The sequence below is a fragment of the Canis lupus genome, chromosome 38 (genome assembly GCF_003254725.2).
Source record: "Canis lupus dingo isolate Sandy chromosome 38, ASM325472v2, whole genome shotgun sequence".
NCBI classification, from domain to species: domain Eukaryota; kingdom Metazoa; phylum Chordata; class Mammalia; order Carnivora; family Canidae; genus Canis; species Canis lupus.
In genome coordinates this window covers 9,048,954-9,060,515 of record NC_064280.1, presented here as the reverse complement: position 1 = coordinate 9,060,515, position 11,562 = coordinate 9,048,954, and positions in this window count along the sequence as shown.

Sequence of the window (11,562 nt, the reverse complement as noted above, 5' to 3'; positions counted from 1 at the left end):
GAGACCCAGGATTGATCTATGTGGTGCTCCCTGCATGGGGCCTGCTTCTCCTTCTGCCTGTGTCTCTGCCTCTCTCTCTCTCTCTACCTCTATGAATAGATAAATAAAAAATAAAAATAATAATAATAAAAAAGAATTCATATTCCACTGTAGTTGAAGTGGAGTCCTCTATCTGTGTTGATTAGAACAATTGGATTGATAGTCCTACTTACGTCAGCTGCATTTTTATTAATTTTCTGTCTGCTCGATCTATTAAATACTGGAAGAGGAATGTTGAAGTCTCAAACTATAGCAGTAGATTGGTCTAGTTCTTTAAGTTCTATCAAGTGTTGCTCTATGTATTTTGATACTTTGTTCTCAGGTACATATATGCTGAGTCCTATTATATCTCCTTGGACAACTGACCACTTTTTTATTACGCAGTGCCCATGTGATCTGATAATTTTCCCTTTTCCAAAATTTGTTTCATCAGCAATTATAGCTACTCCAGCTTTCTTTTGACTGGTGTTAGCACGGTATAATTTTTTTTTATAACTTTTAAGCTATCTTAATTATTATATTTAAAATGGCTTCTTTTCAATAACATATTGTCTAATTGATTATGACAATCTGACATTTAATTGGTGTATTAAGACTATTCACTCTTAAATTGTTGTTACTGTATTTGTATTGAGGTCTATTATGTTTCTAATCATTTTATATTTAGATTCAGATTCATTTATTATTTAGAACATATCTATATTTAGATTCAGATTCATTTATCATTTAGAGCAAATAATTATATTCTTACTTGTTTCTGTTTTCTTGTATTGTTTCTGTCCTTTCTGGTTTTACCAGAATTTTGTTATTTGCTTTTATCTCCTTTCTTACTGTATCATATTTATACAATTTTTAAAATTTATATTTTGAGTGGTTGTTCTAAAGTGAGTAATATATATTTTCAACTTTTATTTCACACTTTAAACAACACTATACACTATCATGTTAATTAATTTGTGACAGAATATTTCCTTTGATCTCTTCTGATATTGCTGTCATTTATTTCACATATATATGCTCTAATTGCCTAACATATTGTTGCTTTTAATACTTTAAACAGTTGTTTTTTGGATCAACCAATAGGAAGAAAAAAAATTATTTACCTACATTTATTATTTTATCAATACTTTCTTTTCTTTACGTAGATCAAATTTCTGATCCATACAATTTTCCTTCTCTCTGAAGAACTTTTTTAAAACTTTTTTTTGTAGAAAAATGTCAAATTTGCTAGTAATTAATTCTCTCATTTTTTGTTGTTGTTGGGTGAAGGGGTTATTTTGTTATATGAGAATATTTCCCCTCTTAGATTTTTCCCTCATCATTTTTTAGGTGATAATGTAACTGGGAGTAAAATTTTCAGTTTTCTTCTTTTTTTTTTTTTTTTCAGAACTTAAATATTTTACTCCTCTTTCCTCTTGCTTAGATAGTTTCACACTGGAAGTCTAATTAATTCTTATCCTTGCTCCTCTTTCGTTAAAGTGATTTTTTCCCCCTCTGTCTGCTTTTAAGATTTATCTTTCTCTTTGATTCTGCAGCTCAAATATGATTTGTCTAGGTTTAGAATTTTTTATATTTATCCCATTTGGTATTTTCTGAAGTGCATGGATCTGTGGTTTGTTGTTTATTGTTGATTTGGTGAGTTCTTTGCCATTACTGCTTCAAATAGTTTGTTGTTGTTTTGTGTTCTTCTGTTACTCTGATTATCTGTATGTTACTGCTTTTGGAATTGTTCCATAGTTGTGTTAGTTTGAGAGGGCTGCCAAAATAAAGTGTGATGGACTGGATGGCTTCAAGAACAGAAATTTCTTTTCTCACTACTCTGGAAGCTAGAAGTCTAAAATTAAGGTAACTGTATGAAAGGTTTCTTCTGAGGCCTTTCTCCTTGGCTGGGAGACTGCTTCTGCTCCCTGTGTCTTCACAAAGTCTTCATGCTGTGGGTGTTTGTGTTTTATTTAATTTTTTAATTTATTTTATTTATTTTATTTTTTGTGTGTGTTTTAATCTCTTATAAGAACATCAGTCATATTGGATTAGGTCTCATACTAATGATCCTCATTTTAGCTTAATTACTTCCTTAAAAATCCTGTCTCCAAAGACCATCACATTGTAAGATACTGCTGGTTAGGGCATCAAACCTATAAATTTTGAGGGTATACAATTCAGTTATTGGATGTTCAGTTGTGTTTTTATTTTATTTTATTTTTTCATTATTTTTTTTTCTCTTTGCTTTTCAGTTTGAGAAACTTCTATTGATATATCTTTGAACTCATGGATTCTTTGATTCTTTCAAGTGAGTACAATCTAATGATGAAATCACCAAACATTTTTTTCTTTCTGTTAGGATGTTTCTGTTTTCAACCATTTATATTTGATACTTTATTAGAATTTCTATCTCTCTGCTTACATTACCAATATGTTCTTGCATATTGTCTATTTTTTCCATTAGAGCTTTTAACATGTCTTTTAAATTCCCTGTTAGAAAGTTCCCATACCTTTTTTTTTTTTTTTCCTCTTTGGCATGCCTTGTAATTTTGTTGTTGTTGTTGTTGTTGTTGAAATGTAGACATGCTGTATTGGGTAACTAGAACTGAAATAAATGTCCCTCAGTGAGAAGTGGTGATGTTAATCTGGATGGTAGTTGGGCTGTTTTTAATGTCTTCTGTAGTTGTAGGTGCCAAAAGTTTTAAATTCTTTTAGTTATCTTGTTTTTGTCTCCCACATTCACTTTGTTCTCTTAGTATTCCCTCTCAGAGAGAATCTGCTGTTGCAGCTGTGATCCACACTATATTGGAACCCTTTGCTACAATAGTAAGATACGGGGACATGAGGGAAAGTATTTTATAATCTTTTTATTAAATAGTAGTCTTTTAGTAGCTCTCAGCCTCTGGCTGTGACCAAGTATTTTTCTCTCCTGATATTCCTTCCTTGTCACCCTTTTCTCAAGGTAAGAAGGCTAGTGGGAGTTAAAATAAGCAGAATGCCCTTATATCATGTGGGATAAACTCTAGAAAAGCTTTTTCTCTGGAAAGTAATCCTTTGTTATAGAGAAATCTCTGGGCATCTTTCACAATGGTTTTTCTCCCCTTCCCTCTGTTAGATCTGTGTGGTCATTCTTTTTGATCTTCACCCTGAAAATTAATTGGTGGTTCTAAAGGTAAAATTCACAAAGGAGATGGGGCGTGGGGCAGCTAAGAATGCCCCCAGGGGATTCTTAACTTTGTGCTGGACCAAAACCAACTTTCAGCAATTCATAAAAGTCACCATTTAGGTGTTCCCAGCTGCTTCTGTTACAAAGAAGCATATCTTGGCCTTCGTACTCTAGATTCACTTATTTCTCCAGACTCTGGGGTTGTGGTTTGATGGCAAACTCCATTCTCTAGTTCTCTAATCAGTTCAATAAAAGTCATTGATTTTCAGGACGTTTAGTTTTTCTTATATGGAGACAAGTGATGACTTGTCTTTCCATGTCACCATTGATATTGAAGTTAAATTATGATGTCTTATTTAGTATATTTAACACATTATATTTTATTGTATATAATTTTGCTATTAACAATGTATAAAATTTAATTACGAGCATATTTAATTGAAAGGATATTGCATGATTTTGTTTTTTTTAAATTTTTTTTTAAATTTTTATTTATTTATGATAGTAACAAGAGAGAGAGAGAGAGAGGCAGAGACACAGGCAGAGGGAGAAGCAGGCTCCATGCACCGGGAGCCCGACGTGGGATTTGATCCCGGGTCTCCAGGATCGCGCCCTGGGCCAAAGGCAGGCGCCAAACCGCTGCACCACCCAGGGATCCCTGATTTTGTTTTTAAATTTAGAAAATTCCATGAGCTTTCTGCATGAAATATTTATTATAGTCAAGTTCAATTATATAAACAGGATGAAAGCAAAATCAAAAATTAAATTTCTGAATTATTATCAATTTTATTAGTATATTTCCACTAACCCTTTCATTACAGATACACAAGTGAAAGAATAAAAGCCCTCTCTACCTCACCCTTTTTCTTATTTATTTAATTTCATTTTTTTGTTTATCATATTGAGGGCCTTAAGTGCAGTGATCACATTAAAAATCTTTGTAAGAGCAACACCCAGCATAGTCTATGATACATATTAGTGTTTATTTGATAAATGAATAAGTAATTGAGTAAATACTGATAGAAATGGAATGACTTGATTGAAAGGAAAAGTAAATAGTAAGCAATAATCTCGCATGTGATTGATCATGAGGGTCTGGCAGCTCTATATTAAACTAAATTAATTTTAAATAATTCAATTAAATTTTGAATAAGGAAGACATGTTAGAATTTTTTAAATTAAAAGCAAGCAACTAGTTTACAACTTGAAACTAAGTTAATGCTCTTAAAATTTGTTACAGAATCTTTCCAGAAAAAAATCACAGATGGTACTGAGGCAAACTGGAGAGTAGAAATGTGTTCTATCTATGTGTTCTATGTTTTCGCCCCCTTATTTTCTTTTTTCAACCCAGTTCAATATTAAATAGTAATAATGAGAACACAAAACCATACTTAAATTCATTTACTGGGACATCATTCTATAATCCACTTCTAGATCCTTCTGTCTCTTATATATTTCATTTCCTGGTGAAACCAGATATATTTGTGATTAGTACACATAATCTAAATTTTTGCTGTTTCAAAAGAAAATAATGATTAGATCTAATGCAAAATGTTGATGAGAACATTTTTATTAGAAAGGGAAATTTTTTGAACTGTGATTTTAACATAGAAGAAACAGACTTTCTGATAAGGTTGTTTTGGGGGGTCAGAGAACAATAAATTATTATATAATAGACATTATATAATGTATAGGTATTTTATAAATTATCTTTTTTCTTACTTAAATTTTCCTGGCCAAATGAAATAAGATAAAATGACTCACTATTATAGCATTCTTCTAATCAAGAAGATTGTGATAGTTTTCATAAATATAACCGAAACAAGACATTTAATATACTCAATACTTCCTTATAAGTAATAAGTAGTAATTTTAATGAATTAATTTATCTCACATATTTACAACTATAATCTGCATTTAATTGGCTTAAGTATAATATTTTTCACTAGTTTTAATATTCAAAGAATATTATATATTATATTTATTGAAGCTATAATAATTATACAAATATTAGAGAGCATGAAAATCTAGAAAATTATTTGGCATGGCTAAATTTTACTTTTAAAAAATACAGAAGTGCAAAAGAAAATACAAAAGTGCTATTATGTTTTTTGAAGTATTGATCCTATTGCCCAGTCTTTTACCGTAGCAGCCTCAAAGTGGAGGATAGTTGTCATCTACAGGAAATAGTAAATATCAAACACTTAAGAGATTTATAAAATAATAATAATAAAAGAACTTAAGATAATTCTGATTTTCCACCAAATATGTTTTGTTTAAAGTAAGTAATTTTATTAGCTCTGTTGTATGAAAATCAACGATGTGAATTTTCTTGAGGGAGTTACTCTTTTTCCATGCTCTTCCTTTTTGTGTTGGTACTATAGATGGCTTGTTTGAAGAAAGACATCTAAATTTGTATTTGAAATAAATGTTTTAATCATCAATCTTTATTACATATTAAAAGATGATGTGTCTCAGGCAAATGATACCAAGCTCTGGCCGTGTAATCAGTCATATTTTGTTGATAAAATGATTGATGTTTAATTCTAGAAGAAAAAAAATAAAACTACTCATTTTATGCTGTTGAATCTTAGCTGTGATGATTTCAAATTTGGTATAATATAAGGGATGCACAAGGTTGAAATAGTTACTAATAACAATCTTCCAAGGAATCTTTATGGGATCATTCCATTCAGAAACCACCTTTCCATATTATTTATTCATGGATCCACCAGTTACTGGACTTACAAAGTGTGCTAGATACTAGAAACTTCGATTTCAGAATTATAAATAACTGTAAATATTAAATACTTTGAAAATATGAGTGTGCATAGTTTTTGCCTTCTAAAAATCTATGACTGAATGGGTCTATAAAAATTAATACTATAAAATACCAAAAAAAGTTAAAATATTTTACCTTGCTACAATTGGGATATAAAAGGGAATGATCCATCTTACTAATGGAAAGATGAAGAATAAATTCAAATATGAGAACATTTTTTCTCTGACCCATGAATGAGAATTATTATTATTATCTTGCTTTTTAGAAAGTAATCCGTGGTAGAGGTTAGAAGATGGAAGGCAGGATGCTGCATAAGAAAAAGTCTGGAAGCATGAATGAGTATGTGACTTTTGCATTGAAGGCATAATTTGAAATGAAATAAATACTGTGAAAGAAGAGGATAGGGAAATAGCCAGGATCTAGAATAAGAAAGAAATTATATGCCAGCTAAAGAGTTAGATCTTTATTCTGCAGACAGATGTGTAACATTACCATTTTAAAAGGTTTGTAATATAAAAGTTCATGCTGGTGATGAGGCAGAGGATAGATTGGAAAAATACCAAAGGGAATTAGAATAAGAAGATGAATTGTGGATTTCCATCAATACAGCAGACTCAGCAATTTGAGGAGGGGGAAAAAAAAAAAAGCTCCTTAACAAACATTTAAAATTGACCAATTAAAGAAACAACTCTTCAACTGTCCTTTTAAGCAGAGCTAACAGGTAAGAAAGCAAGAGAAATTGTCAAAATCCAAAAATTCAATGTAAGTTGAAAAACAGAGGCGATTATCAATCCTGGGATAAAGGAGGAAGTGTAGCTAGGGTAATGAGGAGCAACTAACTGGTGAGCAACTGGAGTCATGTTAATCAATTAGTTCCAATTTTAACCACTGTGTAAGAACATAGGAAAAGTCTTAAAAATATTTAAATAAGGATGCCTGGATGGCTCAGTGGTTGACCATCTGCCTTTGGTTCAGAGCATGATCCCAGGGTCCTGGGATCGAGTTCTGATTGGGCTCCCTGGGAGGGGCCTGCTTCTCCCTCTGCCTATGTTTCTGCCTCTCTCTCTGTGTCTCTCATAAACAAATAGATAAAACCTTAAAAAATTTAAAATAAAAAAATAAATGAATATAATGAATATATGTAAATAAAAACTTATAAAATTCAGAATCAACATGTCAGTATACTCTTCTACCTAGAAAAAGTCACTTCATAGATGAGGCTTCTTGGGCAAAAGAAGATGAATGAGGGTCATGTCCTGGAGCTGCACTGTCAAAACCGTATCCATTGACCACTTATGACTATTGAGCCCTAGAAATGTGGCTAGTCCAAACTGAGATATAAGGTAAAACATACACCAAATTTCTAAGAGAGTACCAAAACATAATACAAATATCCCACTGATAAAGTTTCTTGTTAATTACATTTGAAATTATGATATCTTAGATATACTGGCTTAATTAAAATATCTTAAAATTTATTTTTCTTTTCTTCTGCTTTTTAAAAAATATGGTTGTAAGAAAATTTTAAATTACATTCATAGATTGCATTTGGGGTTAAATTATCTTTCTATTGGACAGCTCTGTCCTAGGGAAGGACCTTTTAATATTAAGATCTCCCAGTGAGTAACTGCATTATTACTTGTTGATAGTGTTAACTCCCTAAGACACTAGAATTTAATGTGTCTTTTGCTTTTGCTTTAAGATATACATTTGATTAATGAATCCTCTTTTTAAATAGAAAATAAGATGTGGTTTATGTATACAATGGAATATTACTCAGCCATTAGAAACAACAAATACCCACCATGTGCTTCAACGTGGATGGAACTGGAGGGTATTATCCTGAGGGAAGTAAGTCAGTTGGAGAAGAACAAACATTATATGGTCTCATTCATTTGGGGAATATAAATAATAGTGAAAGGGAATATAAGGGAAAGGAGAAGAAATGTGTGGGAAATATCAGAAAGGGAGACAGAACATAAAGACTCCTAACTCTGGGAAACGAACTAGGGGTGGTGGAAGGGGAGGAGAGTGGGGGGTGGGGGTGAATGGGTGACGGGCACTGAGGGGGGCAATTGACGGGATGAGCAGTGTTATTCTGGATGTTGGTAAATTGAACACCAATAAAAAATAAATTTATTAAAAAAAAAAGAAAAAAAAGAAAACCAAATGCCCTAGCCAGTATCAACCACCTTCCCCTTAACTATTGAAAATGACAATTTTGTCCACCTGGGAGGTTCAGTCTGTTGAATGTCCAACTCTTGATTTCCTCTTATTTCATGATCTCAGGGTCCTGAGATCGAGCTTTGAATCTGGCTCCATGCTTAGCATGGAGTCCGCTTAAAATTATCTCTCTCTCCCTCTGCCCTCCTCCCTTCTCTCTCTCCCTCTCTCTCAAATGAATAAACAAAATCTTTAAAAAATAAAATAAAATGACAATTTTCTCATAAATGCATTATGAGAAAATAATCTGCATCTGTTAAAATAACACCATTTCTTCACTACATTTTCCTACCACTTATACATTTTAATGTCTTTTGATGGAAGTTCCCATTGATTGATCTTCTTTTCATAATGATTTGTTTGCTCACAAACATTTCTTTCTCCAAACATATTTTTCAAATTATTGTTATGTATATAATAATAAAAAATTCCATTAAATCATGTTTAACTGGAAGTAAACTTAAACATTACTTTGGGATGCTGTTGACATCTCTTACACCAAGTTTAGTATAATTTTCTGATAGAATTATATGTCTTTCCCAAACTATCAGTTTCATTTTGTGTTTTTCTTTGGAATAACTTTTTAAGTTTATTTTTTATATTTATCTAGTTAAGCTTCTGTCCTTTACATTATAGTTTTTTCTTATGCTTTAAGACTTATCCAATTTATATTGAGAAATATTCAACTATATATTAGGAATAAGGGTCTAATTGCTTATTTTTGCTATAAAAAATAATTTTTGTTCTCATTACAAACTCATTGGTGGTTTAGTTAAAAGCATTCCAAAAATTTCTTATTCTTCTTTTCATAATAATTTTTGTGTTAATTGTCCTAGATCTCTTAAAGACTAAGTATAGAATCCACATAAATGTAGAGAGTATTCACTCCACAGAGGAGTTTTTACTTATTTTTTACCCTTATTTTCATGATTTGGACTTTGTATATTTTTAAAAATTTGCCCACATTACTATAAATGAAAAAAAACCTATATTTTTGATTTAAAAATCAAGAACGTATGGGATGCTTTTTCAAATACTTTTGTGTAAAATCTTGAAATTTATTTCAGTTTTCTGCTGTATATAATTAATTTTTAAACATGTTACTGTTGACAATTTGAGTTTCCTGTTCTGTATTATTGCTACAAATCCTTTTTATGGGCCAGTTTTTTCCCCATCCATTCATTATTGCACTTTTTTTTTTTTTTCCATCTTTTGAAGATCCTTTCAGGACTTTTATATGCCCATAACAATGCTGGCTGGTGGGAGAGGCAGGTTAGATATCTGTGGTCAGGTCATTACCTTACCTCGAAATCCTTGTATTCACTCTACCCTCAGAGCAGTGCTTTTACTCATGGGTAGGTACTACATTGGTATTTAATTAATCCATTTTTATATAGGATAGTTATGTGATAGTTATACTATATAATCACATAATGAAATAGTACTTCAGTCATTAAATGGTTAGTCTGACCACCAGCACACGAGATAACTCTAAGTGTGGAATGTTTGTCTCAGATTGAATCTCATTTATGTGAACTAATTTACAACACTTGGCTGCATGTCCTCATATCAAATGATTTGACATGGATATTCCAATTCTTGAGTCACTTACGGTTCATTAAAATAGCTAATGTTACCTTCACGTTAAAGAAATGGAGATGTGTAAAAATCTCCAGTTAAGATATATTTAACAAATATTGGAATATTATGGAGTGGTTGAGTTATACTTCAGATTTCTATCTTTAGGAAACCTTGAAGGTAGAATTATAACTCTGATCATGTTGGTGGAGGAGAGGAAAGTGGAGTGTCAGTAGCAGTAGTATTGTAGTGAGTGTACATGGCAAAATATAAACTCTCAGATATTAAAAATTCAGTTGACTGCACAATTATGGACTATAAATACCACGTGTTTAACAAGTGTGATTTTGTAGTTGCGAATGATAAATACGATACTTATGACCCGAGGGAAAAATGGAATTTTGCTCAAGGATTATTCGAATCAAGTAATCTAGGCACCAAATAAGAATGAGATTGCGATCACAGTTTCTCTGAGCTACATATATTTAAGTTTCTTTTTTTCTTTCAACTATCACATTGATTTGAGAGGCTTTTATGAAGCTTTTTAAATTCTTGAGCACAATTTATTATTTAAAATTAAGTTATGTTTTCTACTAGGTTTCCAAAACATCTTAGCTTCTCTTTCAGTTGAATTTATTTATTAAATAATTTCCACTTTAGTAAATATACAGTTTTATTTTGTGCTTAAATTGTTTCAAATGCTTTATTTTCCTCAAATCAATAAATTTTAGGTCTGTTCAAACTGAAGAGGTCATTAATATCCTTCACAACAAAAAGAAAGAAGGCTCATTCACACACACAAAAAGACATACATGATTAGAAAGCAGTACTAGATCCTAGTTCTTTCCGAAACATTTCCTCCTATCTTGATAAGAATCAGATGAAGAAAGAGAGAGACAGTTAATTTTCCTGCATTATTTAAATGAATTTAGAGAAGGCCATCAGCTGTTTTAGCTTTTTTTGTGTGTGTGCTGACAGTGATCCTTCAAATATTGATTTAACTTGCTAAAAATCGATTTGAGATTCCAGGGATAGAGAGGCAAGTCAAAGTAGGATAGTCATCAAAAAAGCTAAAGCAATAGGAGACATTTCTGGTGAAGATGTATTTTTAGTGAGTTTCTGATTTTCAGAATTTCAAGCTTCATCACATGTATTAAATTCAATTAATCCCTAATTTAGAGACCTGAAGTAGAAATACTGCAAAAGAAAGCAAATACCTCACCTTTTAAAATATACTTTTGCAGACATACCTCTTGATCTTTTGCTCTAGATAAGATTTTGACAGTAAAGCTATTTTTATTACAATTTTTCAAATTTCTGAAGTAATAATGAGCAAAAAATGCTTGCATATAAGTCAGTTCAGGAAAAATGAAATGTTTGTGGGCTGCATTTTCCCCCATACATTGGCAAGCACATGTTGTATTAAACTAGATTATACTGTCTGTTGCTTTCCTGGACACTATTTAATAGCTGGTAATATATCAGAAATATAAAAATGTATGTTATTTATCGTTTAACTCTATATAGCCCTCTAGAATTTGCTTGGTGTGTTCACTTATAGTGTATTTGTGTTATCTTAGACACAAGATTCACAGAAAGGCATTCATATCACTTTTCCACTTTGACAGGGAACACTGACTCAAGATATAAAGAATTCAGTGTTACCATTTCAAAAGGAACTAAGATGATTTGATCATATCTGATGGGGCTTTTGTGTCAACACATACCAGGCACACGAACTCTCAGGACAAGGGCCTAGTTATGTGCTTTCTTACCTGTGACTGTAGAATCT